Source organism: Rhinopithecus roxellana, chromosome 1 (assembly GCF_007565055.1).
Source record: "Rhinopithecus roxellana isolate Shanxi Qingling chromosome 1, ASM756505v1, whole genome shotgun sequence".
Classification (NCBI taxonomy): Eukaryota; Metazoa; Chordata; class Mammalia; order Primates; family Cercopithecidae; genus Rhinopithecus; species Rhinopithecus roxellana.
Window position 1 is genome coordinate 98575107 of NC_044549.1, and position 22449 is coordinate 98597555.

Here is a 22449-nt window from a genome sequence, read left to right on the forward strand (position 1 = left end):
ATACATATACTATATATGCTTAAGCATTCCAGCGTAAATACTCTTCTTGGCAAAGTTTTGAAAGGTTCTACATAACAGTAAGATTATATTCTCTGACAGGTACCTAGTGGGCAACTATTTTATGTGGCCACTGTAGTACAGAGACATATATTTTAAGTCAACCCAGAGAGGATTAGAAGTACCCTCTTACAGAAACCGAGGATCTCAATAAAAAAGACCAAAGTCTGAACAGAATGAATAACCTAACCCATTCATTAGGTGAGCCAAGAGAAGCAGATGGGGCTAGGGCCAAGATTTCTTTCAGGATGCAATTCTGAATCTTCTCACAAAGAAAAACAGGCAATCAAAACAAAAAATAAGGCAGCAATAATTGTACTCTAGGAGAAGTTTAAAGAGAATGCAATCTGTCAACTGAAGAATGATGAGGTTCATAAATTTGGAAAATAGAAAGAAGAGCTTTATTTCTCATAAAGGGTTTGCAGCATTCCAACAGGCTAGGAGATGTAGCTTCTGGTCAGAAGCCAGAAGCAAACATTTCCAAGGTGGGAAGAATAAGATAGAGATTTATGCTGAATAAGGTAGCCAAATACACATAATCAGTAAACTATAGCAGGAGTCATTAATATTTGTGAAAGGAGAAACACGCACATGCACAGTTCAGTTTCATGCCCATCCCTGGGACTCATGCTCAAAAACAGAAGGGTTAGCATAAATCTCTGAGTTTTCATCCCTCTGATGTCAAAAGGTGAACCAGAGGACAAAAACCCTGACTGCACATACTCTGTGGTTGGTGGTCTCTTACTGAAAGAAATGCTAGTTAGTTGTTTTGCGAAAACCACAAAAGGGAAGGGCAGCATCATGTTGATATTAGGGGTGGAGGGAGTCTTTCCAAAGGGCTGGTTTCTATTTAACTCTTCGGGAAGGAAATCTAATGGCTGTTATTATAGGGAGAGGGAATAACGAGGTGGGTTCAACCTCCCATCTGATCTTGTGAAAGCTGGCACTCACTTTTCAAGGCTCCTCTGGGGTCCCTTTGGCCAAAACGGGGATCTGTTCGGTTGGTTGGGGGGCTTAAAATTGCATTTTAAGTTCTCAAACCAAAAGCAACCTTAGCTGTACAAGAAATCCAATCCAATACCCCAAAACTGTTTTGAGCAACGTTAACTATTTGTTATATCCTCCAACATTAACTAATAAAATGGTTACTAGTTCTACAGCCAAGAAACCAAGCACCATTATTATCTAGATAATCCCTGAAGCACTTGTACCAAAAATTATAACCAAAATTGCAAAAATTATAATCTTAACGAATAGTAACAAAATAAACCCTTCTCAACTATGTCCACCATCTTAATAAAATAGAATTTATAACAAAAACTTTACCAAAGTGTTTTTTAAAAAAATCTATAAATAAAAAGAATGAAAATCACTGAGATGTTTTAATATGTCAAAACGAGAGTGAATAAACAAATCACATGGAAAAATCACTCTTGTTCTCTTATTGATATGTGTGCTTCATTGTGACATCAGTTAATTTTTGTTGCATAATAAACTGTCTCAAAACTTTAAACCATAAAACAACATTTATTATTTCACACAATTCTCTAGATCAACTGGAGGTTCATCCAGGCTTAGTGGGCATGACTAATCCTTGTGGTTAGTCGGATCAGCTGAGCCATCTGATGGTGGAGAAGCTAAGTGATCAAGGGCAGTAATAGTCAACAAATTTTTCCTTAAAGGGCTAGATAATAAAAATGTTAGGCTTGCAGTGGAGAGCAGGGGATGAGGTCTCTGTAGCAATTACCCAACACTGCTATTGTAGAGGAAAGCCACAGACAATAAACAAATTAGTGTAGCTGTGTTTCAATAAAATTTCATTTATAAAAACAGACAGTAAAACAGTTAATCTGACTTTGCTAAACCCAGGTCTACGATACCCTCCCTCACTCACAAGTCTGATGGTAGGTAGATTGACTGTTTTTAGGGGACTCAGCTAGAATGTCACGCCTTTGCTCCCTAGTTTCTTGCCTTCAAGGAGGCTAACCAGAGGTTATTGACATAGTTGTACCACAGCTCCAAAAAACAGCAAGTGAAGCCAAGCCCCAATGTGCATGGCTGTCTTGATTATGACCATTTGCTTGAAGAAATTGAAGTAGACAGGAATCCTAGAGTAACATCTTCCCTCTAGTTATAACTAGCACATATTAATACATCTAATTATTTCCCAGTGTAGTTAAATATACAGATGAAGGCCAACAAAATAACTTAAAATACTGCCCCATTTTTCTAAAACACTGCCCCATTTTCTAGCAACATTTTCATACTTTCTGCACAAACTTATGAAACATAAAAAGGATTTGCTTGAGTGAAATATTAACATTTTGCCTATTTAAGTTTAGCAATAAGTGCCTTACAACCACAATTCCCTAAAATAACCATCTAAAGGTAGATTTAGAAAATATAGCTGGGCACAGTGGTTCACGCCTGTAATCCCGGCCCTTTGGGAGGCCAAGGTGGGCAGATCGCTTGAGCCCAGGAGTTCGAGACCAGCCTAGGCAACATGGTGAAACCCCATTTCTACAAAATATACAATAATTAGCTCGGTGTGGTGGCAGTCCCTGCGGTCCCAGCTACTCCGGAAACTGAAGTGGGAGAATCCCTAGAGCCTGAGAGGCAGAGGTTGCAGTGAGCCAAGATCATACCACTGCACTCCAGCTTGGGTGACAAGAGTGAGACTCCATCTCAAAAAAGAAAAGAAAGAGAGAGAGAGAAGAAAATATTCCACCACACAAATAAAACAGATCTTAATCCAAAATCTAAAATTTAAAATCTAATTCACAGCCTCAAAGGATAAAACAATTGTGACAACTTGATCGATATACAGAATGTATATTTCTGACTACAAAAAAAAGGGAATTGTATCCTAACCACTAAGCTGTTATTTTTCTTTTATTCTAAGCTTTAAAAACAAGACTAGCATTTCCCAATAACCAAAGACCCAAAAAAAAAAAAAAACCTATTATGATACAATCTAAGTTTGGAGAAGTTCAGGTATTTATTGTAATCAAGCAATCCATGTATTAGTTTCATGTTTCCTCTTTCTCTTAAAATATGTGTTCAAAATACTCAAAAGGTATTAACAAAAAGCAAAAGAAGTTCATAATTCTAGCAGTGAACAAGTTGATTGATTTGAGAGATTAAACAGTTCAATCCATTTGCTTCTAAATTTTGAAACAATAGACTAAAGTCCACAGTAATTAAGTCAGTTCCTAAGAAATACGCACTGCCTGATTGACATTTAAGCCTCCAAATTCTTGAATAATGAAACTGTTAAGGGAACTAAATACACACATCTAGTTTCAATAAAGTTGGCAATACCTTAAAATATTCTGCATAAATAATTTTAACCTTAAGCATTAACATTAAGGAAATGATTAGAACCACATTTTTCATAACAAAAGGGCATAATTGACCGTTATTTTATTAGCCTACAATTTGCCTCACCTCTGTTTTCTTAAACCACTCTAATGGCACATATATCTTGACAACCTCCCACACATGGTTATGATTATGTGTAACAAGACAACAAGCTCATTGAAAACCTTTACAGATGCTTAGCTAATGGGATGTCACATTAAATCTGATATCATATGATTTAAAAATTTTATATGAATTATATTACAAAGAACGACACACTATTTAAAATTGACATTCAAAGATTTCTAAATTATTTCGATAAAAGCACTACGTTACTAATATACTTATTTAAGAAACTTTTAAAAGTAAATGTAGATATTACACAGCTTATCTCCATCACACAATTTGTCTGTTATCATGTGTCCTTGTGGGGATAGGTGCAAAAAATATGTACAGCTTTCAACATCTTAGATATAGATGCTTCTAACTACAAAACTCTGGTAAATGTCAGAATTGGATTTGACTACTTCTTACTTCCTCTCTTAATGCTTAATGACTAATTCCTTAGAGATGTCCTTAAAAGCCCTAAAATGTTGTCCTTGGGTAGAAACTTTCACCAGCAATCTATCAGGACCAAATTAGATGATTGTGTTGAAATGTACTACACTATTTAAGCTAATAAATGAATGAAGAAAGGTACTATATGGAAACATATGCCACTACACTGAAGTTGCTAAAAGGGTTTGTTGGAAGAATATTTTGTTTCCAGTGGAGCAAATATGGAATAAGAAGAGACAGTGATAAAAGAATACCAAGTCATATGGAAATCCAAATATAGTGACAGACACAATTATTTTACTAATTGCTAATGAATACAGTCAAGTGGCTTCAAAAAGCAAAACTTCGCTTGGACTACTTCAGGTTTTGACCTCTGCACAAGAAAATGCATTTAAACTGAAGCCCACCAAAATTGATTAACGGCGCCAGCCAAGGCCAGCATGTAGTTGAAGCTTTTTCCATCTATCACATGGCCCCAAGGATAGTTAAATGAACCTTAAAATGGCTACAAACAGCTCAATGACTACACAGAGTCCTGCCAATTAGAAATAATTAGGCAGTCATTTTGGTGGTAAGTCTTTTTAAGTGCATACATAACGATGCAATGATGCTTATTAACGATCTCATATGAGCTATGCTCAACAGCCTGAAATAATTATGCAACTATCACAAAGCCTTGCTCATCTCTGTACTTCACCTTAATGCATTTAAAAATCCACTTCATTACCTCCAGTAATTAATCCTCCATTAATTGCAGGAAAAGCTCAGTTTACCAAGCTTCATTTCTAATTATCTTATAAATAGTTATGGTTCTAATTAATGTGTTCATTAAGATGAATATCTTTCTCAAAGCCATGCTCAGAGCAAAGGTTCCGCTTATTACCTCAAAAGCCTAACTAGCCATAAGGTGAGGCCATTTTGGTTGCATTTGCTTTTATTTTAGTATACTCAACCTCCTAATTGGCATTTAAAATCTAATTTTGAGAAACTTCAAGAAGGCTATATAGGGAGAAATAGGGACAAAAAGATATTTTCAAACTCTTTTCCAATCAATAATCTTAAAACCTTAATAGCAGAACTTTAGTGCATCTATCTTTTTTTATAAATATTGATTAATATGCTTAAGTACTATATCCAAGTGAATTTAAATTCCATACAAACAGCTTTTGCCCCTTCTGTTCGATTAGAAAAGATAAAATATGCTATTAAAACAAATACATTTAAATTTATATTCAGTTACCTAGCTAAACTGCCACTATAAGACAATTTCTCAATGTAAATTGTCAGTCATCAAAGAGAAAACTTACACATATCCTGGGATCACCTATATTTGGCATCATTTTATAAGCATAGCTACCTATGTGCTTTTTAAAAACAGAAATCTAATTCTGCACCACAAAGTATACAGCACTTAAAGGAAAAAAACACTGGCTATAATTTAAAAGCTAAAATACAATATACAATCATTCTTTTTGTAATCATAAATATTTTTATAATTTTGTAGAAGTTTAAATAAGTGTATACATAGTTTGAAAGCACAAAAAGTATTCTTAATATTTAAAAATCATTTAATTTTCTATGAATAACAAAAACAATTTATTGGGAAAATCAAGTAAAATCTTGTTTTAAAAAAAGAACAGTTATCAGTGTAATAATCCTGGCAGTTAGTAATACAGCTATAGTTCGACATATGATAGATGTCTCCTGCTTCTCTGTAATTTGCGTTTGCTCATTAATCTTCCCTCCTTGTCTTTTTCCATGTAAGATAAGCCTACAGAAGTTTCATTTATGAATTAAAACAAATATATGTACATTTAACAGGCAAAATTCCAAGAAAGTTTCTTCACAGAGAATTTATAAGTAAAATTTTGAGCATAAATTTTTCTAGAGTAGACTTTTAAAATATGCTTTACAGAAAACCACTGTGGCTTGTGTTCTACATTTAAATTTCTGATTATAGAGACAGATTCAATAAAATTTGTTAGAAATATAGATGAAGACTCATAGTTAGGGAAGATCTCATATCTTTTATAGCAACATTCATTCATTCATTCGTTCATTCATTTGTTCTTCTATGTTCTATTTACTTTTCACGGTGCTGAGAATACAGTGCTGAGTAAGACAAGCACTAGCTCTGACATAATGAAATTGAGTCTAATCCTTTTAAAGTACAACGCTCTTGCTAATTTAAAAACAACAACAACAACAACAACAACAAAAACATTGCTATAAAGGGTAGCAAAGGTAGAAACAGGTTGATTTTGGCCATAATTATCAATTATTATAATATGGATGTGTATGATGTACTCCCTGACACCCAAAGTGAAAATCTCCTACTATATCCAAAAGATCCTTGAAAGAAAACAACCTCACACATCCGTCTTTGGAATGCTGAACCAAACACAACATGGGTACCAAGCTGTACTGTTATAACAAAAAATGCACGTAATTCAAAGACATGAATACAAACAGATCTATGAGAACAGTAATTTTGCTGTACCTGTCTTCTAAATTTCAGCCTCCTCAATGACACCTTAGTAGCCCGGAGCAGTGATCAAGTCTTGGCTTTGTAACACTCTAAAATGTCTACAGCAATTTCAACATGGGAATCATTAAATTCTCACTGATTTGCTTTAATGCGACCCCCAGAGCAAATGCCAGAGAAAAGGCAAGTAGGCAAGGCAAAAAAAACTTTATTTACAAGCCAATGTGAGTGAGGGGCGAGGTTCACCGGTCTCCGGCGGTGGAGGCCGACGAAGTCGCTCCGGCGTTCTCGGGTGAGGAGGGGCCAAGGAAGTTCGCACCGGCGTTCTCGGACGAGGTTCCTGGGTCCCGCGTACGAGGAGGGGCCAAGGAAGTTCGCTCCGGCGTTCTCGGACGAGGTTCCTGGGTCCGGCGTATGAGGGTCCAAGAAAGTTCGCTCCGGTTGGGTACCGCCCACGAGGAGGGGCCAAGGAAGTTCGCACCGCGCGCCCTCCGGGAGCGGCTTTTATGTCCTGGGCCCGGGAGGGGGAGGGCAGTGGGCGGGACATAGACGGGTCAGGGGCGGGGCGGTAGGCGTGGCTAGGCGGGTTCCGGTTCTTCTCCGTCGGAGGTCGGGTTGCGCCTGCGCAGTCGACCCGTGTCTTTCCCGGGTGCGGGAAAGTTGGCGATGAAGAACCCAGAAATGCGCCATCTTGCCTCCGTTTGTCCAAACACTCACCACAAAACATTAACTCACTATCATTTTTTATTTTATTTTTTATTTCAACTTTTATTAAACCAAATCCAGCAACTTTTGCAATGCCTTACTAGAGGGTTGCCTTACAAATGAACCTTCATTTCTGGCAGGGAAGAAACCACGGCTTCAGGCACATGACTGAAGTTTGGCCATGTTCTATCATTAATGTTCCAACATTACCAGGGACACAAAGCTCAGCATGAGGACTTCTACCCAAATCTCCCTAGGACAGGTACTTCTTCAACTCTTCCACCACCTTCTGAGGCTCAGGGAATTTGAGTTTGCGTGGGGGCCCCTTCTTAATCCCAGTCCAGAGCTCCGCACTGCTGCAGTCCGGGCGCAGCAGCGTCACCTCGAAGCTGCCCCTCCAGGGCTTGGTAGGGTTCACCTTTACTGGAAGCTCTGGCGCCTCCAGGCGCAGCGCCTGACTCAGGGCCGTGGCGTTGCGCCCATAGACGCGTCAGCTCGTGCAGTGCTCGATAACAACGGTTGCCTCCTCCACTCCCTCCCCGCTGTTCGCCAGCTTCTCTTCGCTTCTCGGCTGCGGTGACCATCGCGGCCTCAGCCTTCCGCTTCCTACTGCAGGGAGCCATGGCGCCTAGAGCCTGGCCGATAATGCCCATTTTTAAAAAATATTACTTCAGGCCACATGAGGTGGCTCACCCCTGTAATCCCAGCATTTTGGGAGGTGGAGGAGGCAGGAGTATCACTTGAAGCCAGGAGTTCTAGACCAGCCTGACCAACATGGTAAAATCCCATCTCTACTAAAAAAATAAAAATTAGCCAACTATGCTGGTGGCGCCTGTAATCCCTACTAGGGAGGTTGAGGTATGAGAATCATTCGAACCCACGAGATGAAGGTTACAGTGACCTGAGATCACGCCACTGTACTCCAGCCTGGGGGTGCAGGGTGAGATTCCATCTCAAAAAAGAAAAAAAAAATTATTTCAAGAGGAAAGGGAAAGGAGAGCAAGCGATAACAAAATAACACAATATCCAAAAGATTAGAAATTATTCTTCCTTTTTACCTGGAAGAGTTAAGGAACATCATTTCTGTTTCTCCTGAAGAGTTCAAATGTTAGAATACTTAACACCTTTTATACTCTTTTCCTTTTTACTGCCCTACTCCTCCCCACCATCAAATCTAAAGAAATAAAGTCAATGAACATCTTCAGTAATACAACAAAGCTTTCTATAATTAACCTGACTAATAGCAAAACAATAATGTTGATATCAGCCCCTCAGAGTACGTTCTCTTGTTGGTCAAAACAAATTTCCTCCAGGCGCTGTATCAATATTCTTATCCATATAAATGAACTAGAAGCAATGGTTCCTAACAGGCAATAATATCTGAAAAAAGTAAGCAATGCAAAGGCTTAGATTTTAATAAACCAAGTTAATGAATTTAAATAGTTAACACCCCTCCCAATTTGATTAGGATATAAATTGAGGTCTAAGTAAAAATGGTAATTATCCTAACTACTCCATTGAACGTTAATTATTTATCATTACAGATACTAATGACCAAAAAAAAGGAAACCATTACATACCATTAACATGCCCTTTCCTCCCCCAGTTATTGAAAAAGATGGCAAGTATATACCAGTAGGCCCGACTAAAAAAGTATATTCTTTGAAAAGACTTCTAGAGCTCAGTACAGTGTTAATTGATGTCATTTAATCTCCAGGTATTTAAGATATAAAAATCTAAACAGTATCTTTCACAGACATGATTTACTTACAGTATTTTGAGAAGCCACCCAAAACATTAAACAAAAAAGAAAGCTGTTTATCAGCTGTATTTTCTTAAAAGGTTCATCAAGATTTTGGCAGTTTCTATTATTCAGATAAAATCATTTCTCCCACTCCCACCATAGGCAGAGCTCAGTAAATGGTTATTTCATTACTCCCTATCATGTAGCTAAACACACAAATATATTACATATGACTTTTGATGATAGTTTTTAAAATTTTTGAGCTCCCCTCTTGCCTTTTTAATTGATGAGATCCTTATTTGATTCATGAATCAATCATCTTTGAGGCATGTTTTTGTTTATAGCCACACATTTTATGTATGTATGTATGTATGTATTTATTTATTTACTTATTTTTGAGACAGGGTCTCCCTTTGTCACTCAAACTGGAGCGCAGTGGCGTGATCTCAGCTCACCATAACCTCTGCCTCCTGGGTTCAAGCGATTCTCCTGCCTCAGTCTCCCAAGTAGCTGGGATAACAGGCATGCGGCACTACCGCCAGCTAATTTTTGTATTTTTAGTAGAGATGGGGTTTCACCACGTTGGCCAGGCTGGTCTCAAAATTCCTGACCTCAAATGATCCACCTGCCTCGGCCTCCCAAAGTGCTGGGATTACAGGTGTGAGCCACCACACCTGGCCCCACACATTTTAAATTAATATTCTTCCTTGCCCTTGACTTTGAGCTTAGACCCATGATTTGCTTTGGCCAATGAAATGTTGGCAGAAGTGACATTTAGCAGAGGACTTAAATTTGCTTAGGAAGTTGAGCTTGTTTTCCTTTTGTCTAAGAAAAACCTGTTTTGAGTAGGGGCTGATCCAAGGAGGATGAAAGAGACAGGAATAGAGTTGATCTCAACACCCAACTTGGAGACAAACCCAAGGAGCCCAGTAAAGATCAGAAGAGGCCCAGCTGACTCACAGATGTCTCTGTGAGCAATAAATACTTTTTGTGTGTGCCACTGAGTTTTGAAATGGTTTACTATGCAGCATTATTGTGGCAATAGCTGATTAATATAAAGACATTAGCACTAGAGGGTATTCAGGCTCTGAACTAGTCTTCCTGCTCTGCCAAGGGGAAAAAATAGTAAACCTAGTGAACAATAGTGAATAAGTGCAAGAACAACTGTTTGAAAGCAGAAGTAGTGTGAATTCCCAGTTCTAGCCATATAAGAGCAAGTTATTTGACCTCTGTAAGTCTGTTTCTTCATCTGTTAAATGAAAGTAACATACAGACTTAGAAAGTTAAGGTGATGCTGATAATCAAATAAAGTAACCTAGGGTGATAACATAATTCCACAATTCCTAGCATAGAGTAGATGCTAAAAAAAAAAAAAACTTTAGCTTCAACTGTATTTTTCTTCTTGAAGTCAAGCTTTTTTTTTAGAAAATTTCCAACACACCATCACAAAACGTTTACTACGTGCAAATAAGTAACCCCACTTTTTTTAAGCTAAACTTCAAAGTAAACACCCATTAAAGTAGTTTTAGAGTAGTTATTTTTATATCAGAAAAGAGCCCTTCCCTTTCCCATGGATCTTACTAATCACTTTTCTGCTTCCTGGTATAAATCTTGAATTTTCATGACAATTTATTTTTCTACAGGAAAAACAGAATTCTGCTTGTTTAATAGGCACAATTACCCTATCTTTTCCTTCCCATATTTCTCTACACGTATTCCACCCCTTCCTCAAAAAAGGTAGCAAACAGCTAAGACATCAATACATATTTTCTCCATTTTGGAAGAAAGGGGTAGATTCATCAAATAATACTTTAAAAATCTGAGTTATTCAGAAGATGCACTGTACAAATTAAAACTTAGTGGTAGAAATGTATTATAAAATTTTTAATAAGTGAATAGCTTGGGGCATTGAAGATTTCTTTAAAAAACAGAGCCTTCAGGGAAGGTCAGAGACACAGACACAATCATTCATCTTAAAAGACTTCAGGGGATGTTTTAATAACTACCTGTGGCAGGATCTCTCTCATATTCATTATAAAATTCCCAAGGCAGATTTTGCTTTCTCATTCCTACTCACAAATATACAAAATGGAGATCCCATCAAATGTAGTGTGAGTAGATAACATTTAAATACCAGTTGTTTTATCAGTGCATTCATTACCACAGCTTGCAACAGAGAGATAAAAGCTTTATAAGACTGAAGCGATCGAACACTCACACACCCACACACACCCACACACACCCACACGCACACCCACACACATAGCATTAAGCAAAGTAACTGAAGCTATGTGATATTACTTTTAAATGCTTGAGCACAAACAAAATCATGACTGAAAAATGACTAGCTCTTAAGTCAAATAATGGTCTCATCAGTAATTTTTTTTTTTTAATAGAGGGGAGGCTCAAAATTTTTAAAGCCCTCATCAAAAAAAGTTAAAGAACTATGGAGTGATGAAATAATCATTTAGTCGGCCGGGCGCGGTGGCTCAAGCCTGTAATCCCAGCACTTTGGGAGGCCGAGACGGGTGGATCACGAGGTCAGGAGATCGAGACCATCCCGGCTAACATGGTGAAACCCCGTCTCTACTAAAAATTACAAAAAACTAGCCGGGCGAGGTGGCGGGCGCCTGTAGTCCCAGCTACTCCGGAGGCTGAGGCAGGAGGATGGCGTAAACCCGGGAGGCGGAGCTTGCAGTGAGCTGAGATCCGGCCACTGCACTCCAGCCTGGGTGACAGCGCAAGACTCCGTCTTAAAAAAAAAAAAAAAAAAAAAAAGAAATAATCATTTAGTGAGCTCTATGGAAGCTTTTCTATTCAAAACACTCTCAAATGCAGTGGCTCTATTTCTACTCCCTTCTATCTACAAAATGTTATTTTCATTTGAGTTCTACTATTCTTCTCCCTGCAAAAACACCCAAAATGCACCCTAACTGGGTTTTCAGGGCTTGAATATGATACTGTCATTTGCCTTCTTTCTCTATGAAATGGGGAGAAATCATAACTCCCACAAAGTTATGCAAACAAAGGAGCAAACAAAAAATGCATGTGAAAGCATATTTTGTAAAGTGTAAAGGGCTATACTAATAACATTCCTATAATCATCTTACTGGTTTTCATATTCTTCTGATGACTCCTATTTCAAAAGTTCCTTTGGTGAACGGCCATCACATACTGCTCTGGAATTCTCTAGGACACTTCCAATTTGTCTCAGTGGCTACTCCTCACTTTCATAGTTTTGCAGCACATCTCAACCACTTATCTAGAACTGGTAAATTGGTTGTGAAGTTTTATCTCACATGAATCCTTCCTTTGTATCACTCTAACTTAAGACAGTCAGTCTCTGAACGCTAGCTTCACATACTAGAATCTCAGGCCAGGCCAGCCAAACTAGACTGTTCCTTACTGGACAAGAGAGGGTCTCTAGGCAGTAGTTACTCCTCTATACTCAACATTCTTGGTGAGGAAATAAGAACAAAAAGTAGAAAAGACAGCATCACTTGAAAGGCTTTTGAGGCTATTTTTTTGTGAGGGAAAACATTATTTCATTTCTTTTTTTTTTTTCTTGAGACAGAGTCTCGCTCTGTTGCCAAGGCTGGAGTTAATGGCATGATCACGGCTCACTGCAACCTCTACCTCCCAGGTTCAAGCAATTCTCCTGCCTCAGCCTCCCGAGTAGCTGGGATTATAGGCACAGGCCACCAGGCCTGGCAATTTTTGTATTTTTAGTGGAGATGGGGTTTCACCATGTTGGCCAGGCTGGTCTCAAACTCCTGACCTCAGGTGATCCACCTGCCTCAGCCTCCCAAAGTGCTGGGATTACAGGCATGAACCACTATGCCCAGCCAACAGTCCTATTTCTAAAGAGACAAAAAATACTCTAAGGCTCTGAGAAATTCTCATCCATGTTTGTTTCTCATTTCCAGAGTTTTGCTACCCCACAGTGAAGGTGGGGAAAAAGACAATTTCAGGTAGACTACTCCAAGACAGAAAAAAATTGTGGTAGAAGAAATGCAGATAGTTCGCTGTCGTAGATAAACTTGTTAGAAATGTTTAAAATAAATACCAAATAGAATATCATTTTTAAAAATATATAATCTCCCTCAGTATACACACAGTAATAGTTCCACAACTGCCAGTGCATGACCAAATCCGCACATACTCAAGTCCCACAGTCAGCCCTGACACATCTACATATACGAAGTCAGCCCTCCATATACTGTGTTTTCCATCCATGTTTGAAGAAAAACTGTTATAAGTGAACTCACATAGCTCAAACCCATGTTGTTCAAGAGTCAACTGTGTTTGAAGGCACAGCTGTAGATTTCTACACCAAGTATTAGTTAACTGCTACATGGAAAGCAAAAGTAAAATTACATATAGCACTTCATCAAGGTTCTGAATCTGTACATATTTCAAAACTCATTAATTGAACATACTATTCATAAATATTCTACAAATCAATATTTCTGGAAGCTTGTTTGAGCCTGTCAGAAAATAAGCTTTTGCCTTATTTTTGTGTAAACAGTAACAGTTAAAAAAAAATCAGTAAAACCAAAGCGACAGTAATGCAAGAGGGATTGCCACTTGCTCTTTTTTTTTTTTTTTTTTGTGAGACGGAGTTTTGCTCTTGTCGCCCAGGGTGGGGTGCAATGGTGCGATCTCAGCTTGTCACAACCCCCACCTCCAGGGTTCAAGCGATTCTCCCACCTCAGCCTTCTAAGTAGCTGTGATTACAGGCATGTGCCACCATCCCTGACTAATTTTGTATTTTTAGTAGAGATGGGGTTTCTCCATGTTGGTGAGGCTGGTCTCAAACTCCCGACCTCAGGTGATCCGCCCACCTCAGCCTCCCAAAGTGCTGGGATTACAGGCGTGAGCTACCGCGCCCGGCCATCACTTGTTCTTAATTGTTCCTCAAGTAGTGGGAAAGAAAATCTACAGAGCAGTTATGACCTTGCCAGGGTCATTCAGGGTCTCTGAACAGAAAGATCTATCCTGATCCAATCCAGTTCTCCCTCTGATAAGACTGATCAGAAGGCAGGGATTACTCTACAAACACCAAAGACATTTAACTGTCATAATCCCAAACTCTGAATCATGATCACAGAAGAGGGCTTCAGCCAGATATTCCTATGTTTCTCTTCAAAAATCCTAGTTCCACTCTCTTTGCTGTGAGTCCTCAATGAAGTTGTAAGACTCAGTTTCCTCATCAAGAAATAATAATTCTAAACCTATCCCACTGAATTGCTGTAAGGATTAAATAAAAAGAATACATGTTAAACATCCTATATCAATGCCTGGCCCTCAGTATGTACTAGATTCATCATTGGCATGTATTATTACTATTATTATTATAATTCAATGTTAATAAAGTTTTAGTTTATCCAGTATTTCTTCACTTTTACAACTCTGCTGGATTCCTCATAAAGTTGTAATAACAGAGAAAAGCCAGACATCTAACCCTTTTTAAAAGTGCTGTTTGCTAAATAAGGTACAGGCATATCTCTTTTTATTGTACTTTGCTTTATTGCACTTTGCAGATATTGTGACTTTTACAAATTGAAGGTTTGTGGCAACCCTGAGTCAAACAAGTCTATTGGTGCCACTTTTCCAACAGCATGTGCTCACTTAGTGTCTCTGTGTCACATTTTGGTTAGTTTCAAAATACTTCAAACTTTTTCATTATTATTATATCTGTTATAGTACTCTGTGATCAGTGATTTCTAATGTTACTACTATAATTATTTTCAGCTGCCAAGAACTGCATCCATATACAACAGTGAACGTAAACAGATGTGTGTGTTCTGAGTGTTCCCCCAACCAACTGTTCCCCAGTCTCTCTTTCTCTCCTTGGGCCTCCCTATTCTCTGGGACACAATGATACTGAAATTTAGGCCAATTAATAACCCTTCAATGGTCTCTAAGTGTTCAAGTGAAAAGAATAGTCATACATCTCTCACTTTAAATCAAAAGCTAGAAATGATTAAGCTTTGCAAGGAAGGCATATCATAACCCAAAAAAGACCAAGAGCTAGGCCTCTTGCACTGAAGAGTTAGCTAACTTATTAATGCAAAGGAAAAGTTCTCAAAAAATATTAAAAGTGCTATTCCAGCAAACACATAAATGATAAGAAAATGAAATAGCCTTATTACGGACAGGAAGAAAATCAGAGTGAACTGAATAGAAGATCAAACCAGCCATAACATTCCCTTGAGCCAAAGCCTAATCCCGAGCAAGGCCCTAATTCTCTTCAAATCTATAAAAGCTGAAAGAGGTGAGAAAGCTACAAAAGAAAAGTTTGAAGCTAGCAGAGGTTAGTTCATGAGGTTTAAGAAAAGAACTCACCTCCATAACATTAAAGTACAAAGTTAAGCAGTACATACTGATATAGGACCTGCAGCAAATAATCCAGAAGATACAGCTAAGATAACTGATGAAGGTGGGTATGCTAAACAACAGATTTTCAATGCAGACAAAACAGCCTCTATAGGAAGAAGGTGCCATCTGGGTCTTATAGGTAGAGAGGAGAAGTCAATGCCTGGTTTCAAAGCTTCAAAGAACACGCAGACTCTTTTATTAGGAGTTAACACACCTGGTGACTTTAAAAGGAAGCCAATGCTCATTTCCCATTTTGAAAATCCTAGGGCTCTTAAGAATTCTGCTAAATCTACTCTGCCTGTGCTCTATAAATAAAACAACAAAGCCTAGATGATAGCATATAAGTTTACAACATGGTTTGCTGAACATTTTAAGCTCACTGTTGAGACCTACTGCTCAGAAAAAATAATTCCTTTTAAAATAATGGCCAGGTGTGGTGGCTCATGCTTGTAATCTTAGCACTTTGGGAGGTCGAGGTGGGTGGATCGCTTGAGCTCAGTAGTTTGAGAGTAGCTTGAGCAACATGGTGAAACCCAATCTCTACAAAAAATAGCAAAAAAAAAAAAAAAAAAAAAAAAAAAAAAAAGCTAAGCTTGGTGGTGCATTCCTGTAGTCCCACCTACTTGAGAGGCTGAGGTGGGATCACTTCAGCCTGGGAGGTCGAGGCTGCAAGGAGCCGAGATCATGCCACTGCACTCCAGCCTGGGTGACAAAGTGAGACCCTGTCTTAAAAAGTAAAATAAAAATAAAAATAAAATAAAATAAATAAAATAAAATAAAATAAATAAAATAAAATAAAATAAAATAAAATAAAATAAAATAAAATAAAATAAAATATAAAATATAAAATAAAATAAAATAAAATAGTTCACTGACAACGTATCTAGTCACCCAAGAGCTCTGATGGAGATGTACAAGGAGATTAATATTGTTTCCATGTCTGCTAACACCACATTCATTCTGTAGCCCCTGAATCAAGGAGTAATTTTGACTTTCAAGTGTTACTATTTAAGAAATACATTTTGTAAGGCTATAACTGCCATAGATAGTGATTTCTCCGATGAATCTGGGCAAAGTAAATTGAAAACCTTCTAGAAAAAATTCACCATTCTAGATGCCATTAAGAACATTCCTGATTCATAGGAGGAAGTCAAAACAGCAAAATTAACAGGAGTATGAAAGAAGCTGACTCCAAGACCCTTATGTGTGACTGTGAGGAAGAAGACATCAGTGGAGGAAGTCACTGCAGGTGTGGTGGCAATAACAAAAAAAAAAAAAAAAAAAAAAAGAAAAAGAGAATTAGAAGTGTAGCGCGAAGATGTGACTGAATGGATTCAATTTCATGATCAAATGTGAACAAATGAAGAGTTGCTTCTTATGGATGAGAAAAAAAGTGGTTTCTTGAGATAGAATCCACTGCTGGTGAAGATGCTGTAAATACTGCTGAAATGACAGCAAAGGATTTAAATGTTACATAAACTTAGTTGATAAAGCAACAGCAGGGTTTGAGAAGACTGACTCTAATTTTGAAAGAAGTTCTGGCAGGGCGCAGTGGCTCATGCCTGTAATCCCAACACTGTGGAAGGCCGAGATTGGCAGATCACGAGGTCATGAGATCGAGACCATCCTGGCCAACATGGTGAAAACCTGTCTCTACTAAAAATACAAAAATTAGCTGGGCATGGTGGCATGTGCCTGTAGTCCCAGCTACTTGGGAGGCTTAGGAAGGAGAATCGCTTGAACCCAGGTGGCAGAGGTTGCAGTGAGCTAAGATCGTACCACTGCACTCCAGCCTAGGCAACAGAGCAAGACTCCCTCTCAAAAAAAAAAAACAAAAAACAGAAAAAACTTCTATGATGGGTAAAATACTAGCCAACAGCATCATTTGCTACAGAGAAATCTTTCATTTAAAAAAGGGTCAATCAATGTAGCAAACTTTATTGCTGTCTTATTTCAAATTGCCACCGTCACCCTAACCTTCAGCAACCACCAGCATGATCAGTGGGCAGCCATCAACATCAAGGCAAGACCCTCACCAGCAAAAAGATTATGACTCACGAAAGGCTCAAATGATCATTAGCATTTTTAAGCAATAAGGTATTTTTAAATTAAGGTATGTACATTATTTTCTAAACACAATGCTATTACATACTTAACAGACTATGGTATAGTGTAAACATAACTTCTATATGCACTGGAAAACAAAGAAATTCATATGACTTGCTTTATTGCAATATTCACTTTATTGTGGTGGTGTGGATACAAACCCGCAATACCTCTGAGGTACAGCTGTCCAGTCAAGGATTCAGGTTGTTTTAAATTTGGAGTTTTGTTGGAGAAATAGCTAGAGAAGAATGGAAAGCTATATTTTCACATTTTGCATACATGTATCCCAGTCTCATAATTATCCTGGGATTTCTCATCATATAAATTTACTCTACCTAAGATCACATACCACCTGAGCAACAGACAAAAGAGAAGTTTTATACACCAATAACAATCAAGACTCTCAAAAACATGCTCCTCAATCCAAAAAGACAATCTTGGTTCACAAACTTTATAGTATAGGTTCAACACAAAGAACATAATTATGCTAGAGGTATTCGGCTTTCCTTAAACATCACACCTATTCAGACGCTGGTCAAACTCAATTTTTCTTAGATTGCAAGATTCAGTAAGATCAAAGACCAACGGGGCATGACTACCAAGTAACTCTACCATCTATTTATTCTTAATACAGTGCTTTCTGAAATCATGTCCTCTAGCTTTCTGGCAACCTCAAGAAAACTCCTAAAATCACTCAAGTGACAGCATTACCCAGCAACACAATACCATGCCGCATGGTCATTCTTTAGTTACATCAGAAACATTGTGGCTAGCAAGAGAGAGTTTCCCTGATGTTTTATTTAAGAATGAAAAATTTTTAAATAGTTCAAGAAAAGAAGCAGAAAATAACCAATAAATAGAGCGGTGGGAATTGCCTCTATTGGCAACTCTAGAAGAAGAGAGTTCCATACCCATCCTCGAGTGTCTCCAAAGAGAAAGAGCTGCAGATCACTTTGATGGTTAAGGGAATCTCTAGAAGACGCACTTAAGTAACTGACACAACATTTAAGCTACACAATTAGTAGCAAATAAGCAAATGTGACTGAGAATTTGCTCAGTCGATACAAATACAGAAGGTATAGGGAAGAAGTCGCTTTAAAAAGGAAAGAAAGGGTTGCCAAGAGGTAGGCTGTCTGGAAAATTTCACCTGTTTCCTCAGAACTTTACTATACCCGAGAAATTTACAGAGCAGTTAGTTCCTAGCTACATATAGGGCCCACTTAGGCATCTTTACATTTATTATTCTAAACTTTCGAAGTGTTAAGGTTATTAGATCTACTAAGATCATAATTAAAAGATGTCCTATAAAATAGCTTTTAAACCTAAGATAAAACATTTACAATAATCAAATACAACAGAAGCCACATATTCATTCAAATGTGAAATCAGCTCCTCAGTTAAAACTAAAACTCGGCCGGGCGCGGTGGCTCAAGCCTGTAATCCCAGCACTTTGGGAGGCCGAGACGGGCGGATCACGAGGTCAGGAGATCGAGACCATCCTGGCGAACACGGTGAAACCTCGTCTCTACTAAAAAATACAAAAAACTAGCCGGGCGAGGTGGCGGGCGCCTGTAGTCCCAGCTACTGGGGAGGCTGAGGCAGGAGATGGCGTAAACCCGGGAGGCGGAGCTTGCAGTGAGCTGAGATCCGGCCACTGCACTCCAGCATGGGCGACTGAGCGAGACTCCGTCTCAAAAAAAAAAAAAAAAAAAAAAAAAACTAAAACTCATATTATTAAACATAAAACTACAAGACTACAGGATCAATTTTAATTCACATCTCATTTACTTCTGGGAAGAAGAAATATATTCAGAAGATAATATGTACTCACATGTATCTCACTTTAGGCAACAGATACAAACTGGAAACACTGAGTAATCAAACATTTATACACCAAATTAACTCCTACACAAATTCCGAGATGAATTCCAAGAGCATACTGATGGGAAAAACAATATCAACTTTATTGGTACAGCTTTTACTATTTGCAAAATACTTTCACAAAATATAATTTGATCTTTACATCGATTCTGTGAAAAAGACAGAGGAGATATTTAATTCCAGACACTTGCTGAACACTTACTAAGTGCCAGCCATGAGCTAGCCACTAGTGATACTACTGGAATGACTAACATCCTCCTTGGCCCAGGAAAGAAGGACATGGAATGTTCAGTGCTAAAACAAAGTCCCTGGCAAGCCAAGATGGTTGGTCACCCTAGCAAAAATAAATATGGCATAGACACTGTCCTCAAGGAGCTCACTATTTAATATTATGATTCCCTAAAACTGAAGTTCAGCTAAGTTCATTTATTTACCTAAGGTCAAACAGCTAATAAGAGAAACAGAGCCCAGAGAAAGCAGGTCTTCCAACTCCTACTTTATACTCTTGTCTCCTATATTATTCAATGTCTGGGGAAAAAAAAAACAACAACATTTTGCCCATAAGATATGATTTTTAATTTTTATAAGTACAGAAAATTAAATACACATATACACTAGACAGAGATTTAATACCCCAAGCCACAAAGGCTCTAACTTACCTACCACACTTAAAAAGAACCTAACAAGTTTCATTTTACTCTACAATATTAAACATATGTTACATAGTTAAATCATAATGCCAAGGACTTCTGTGATGTTTCTTACACTATCCTAGTATATTTTAATTAACATTCATTCATTGAGTAATACTTGTACAGTATTTACTGACTACATATAATGACACTGTGCCCTCCCAGAACTTTTCTCATGCTTAAAAGGGTGGCATTTACATATCATAAGCATAATCATGTTCATATATGTCTTCTCACTAGATTCTATGCTCCCTAAAAATACTGGTTCTGCATTCACACCATGTAACACAGGACCTACCACCTAGTTAGCATTTATTTGATGGGGTTCAGGACATATGTACCCGGGCAGGACACACTCCCCCAAAATATTTTAAGCTGAAGATATCTGGAAAAACAAAGAAGCTGGAAGGGCAGTCTCTGTTCTCTTCTTCCCTTTCTCCCCTGAAGTATGTCATGCACACTACAAAAGCTTTTCTGACCTACTCAGGAAACAAGTCGCAAGATCCCCACTGAAGAGGTGCCCTCCATATCCCCAAAAGAAAGAAACATCCTAATCTTTGAAGACACAAAGTCACAGAGCAGAATCTGAACAAACAGGCCTTGCTAAATTCCCCCCAGTTGACTAACATTAGATCACACATTTTCATCCAATCATGCTTCTTCACGATTATCCACTTCCTCATCAAGCCCAGCATAAAATATACACAGATTTACCCCTTTTTTCATGTCTTCATTTCCTTATGAAGGCTCCTGTGCCACTTTATTTATTATAGTAAATAAATCTGTATGCTTCTCTCTTGTTAATCTGTCTTTTGTTATAAGGGCCTCCACCATGCACCTAGCAATGGGTGAGAAAAAGATATTTTTTCTCCCCTACACAATCAAAGGATAAATATAAGGTACATGGGCAATATCAACTAAAACACTCATAAGGAATATATAATTTAGTTAGAGATGTACATACATAAACTCACTGAAGTAATGGCAAATATGACTGGTATAGGTTATGAAGTTACCAGGAATTTAAATTCCTGGACTGAAAATTTAGGGTTTAAAAAAAGTCCTTTACCACAGATAATTTGAGAAGCACTGCTAGACTACATAAACAGAATTAGTATGATTCCCTACATAGCCAGATTATAATATGAGAATTTATCCTACTGTTCAACTAAAAATATACTTCTAAAACGTACACTTTTGAATTTGGAAAAAAAATTTGAACAAGCCAACAATGTAGTAGGAAACTGGGATACCATTCAGGAAATAGTTTTTAAATTTGTTTTTGGACGCTGATTATTGTATATGATTTAACCACATGGAAAAATAATCTATTTTCTGTTTTCTTCTAGGCTACAAAGAAATGAAAACTGCTACTTTGAGGTCAAAGATAAATTTAAAGTTAGGTTTTTTGAAAAATAAAAAAAAGAAAATTTATTAAAGATATGGAACATAGATTTTCCGAAGTATGACAATGGCTTAAATGTGGATATAGGTAAATGCAAAAACATGAGTTGATGGTCAGAAAATGCGTACCAAAACATCAAATTAATGATGGGATTGTAGTCCCAGCTACTCAGGAGGCTGAGCTGAGAGGATCAATTTAGCCCAGGAGTTCAAGGTTGCAGTGAGCTGTAACTGCACCATTGCATTCAAGCCTGGGTGACAGAGCAAGACCCTGTCTCACACATGGAAAAAAATAATAATGGCATTGTGTGATATAAGAAAATTTCCTTTTGGTGGGAAGAGATTTAAAGTGAAGTCCTTATTTGTAAAATAACACAGTGTCCCATTTGGCTTTGAAATACTTCAGCCAAAAAAAAAAAAAAAAGGCAGAAAAGCAAAAGGAAAAGAGAGAAGATGGAGAGGGAGGGGAAGGTAGTAGGACTATCAGCAGCAGCAGCAGCAGCAGCAGCAGCAGCCATGAGGAAAATCTTGGTAACTGTTCAATCTAGGTACTGTGTATATATTGTTCTCCTTCTCTTGAGTATGTTTGAAATTTTCTTAATAAAAAAGCCAATCTACTTAGCTAGAAATATTTCTATTTCTGAAAGAAATGAAGATGTTTATTCTACTTAAAACTTTACCCTTACAATTTAAAAATAAAATCTATGTATTTGATGTCCTTTGACGGACTTTACAAAGCACCAGTAGAGGGAACACTAAAAAGTACTTTTAAAAAGAATACCAGGAAACAATTTAGAGGATGTTCAAAGTGTAACAACACCAATTCAGTCATATTTTTAGCTTTTTCTACAGCCAATAATAATAAAAGCCAACATAGTAGCAGACATGTACCATTAATGATTACTAGAGCCTTTGGCATTGCCTATATGAAGTTTAATTCCCCAAAGTTGTCAATTATAGCTTGGTAATATCCTCTTGGTTGGATATTGCTTGAAGATATAGAAGGCTTTTCTACCAGCTTCCTTCCTGCTTTATTAACCATAACTCAGGGTTTGTTTTTTGTTTTTGTTTTTCAT

At 37.7% G+C, this 22449-nt stretch overlaps 1 protein-coding gene and 1 pseudogene across 1 annotated transcript in view; both read right to left on the bottom strand.

Annotated features, from left to right (window-relative positions):
• Positions 1-22449, bottom strand: part of RSRC1 (arginine and serine rich coiled-coil 1) — a 426163-nt gene that overhangs the window by 370843 nt on the left and 32871 nt on the right. The gene's annotated exons all lie outside the window — the stretch shown is intronic.
• LOC104655558 lies at positions 7307-7788 on the bottom strand (annotated as a pseudogene).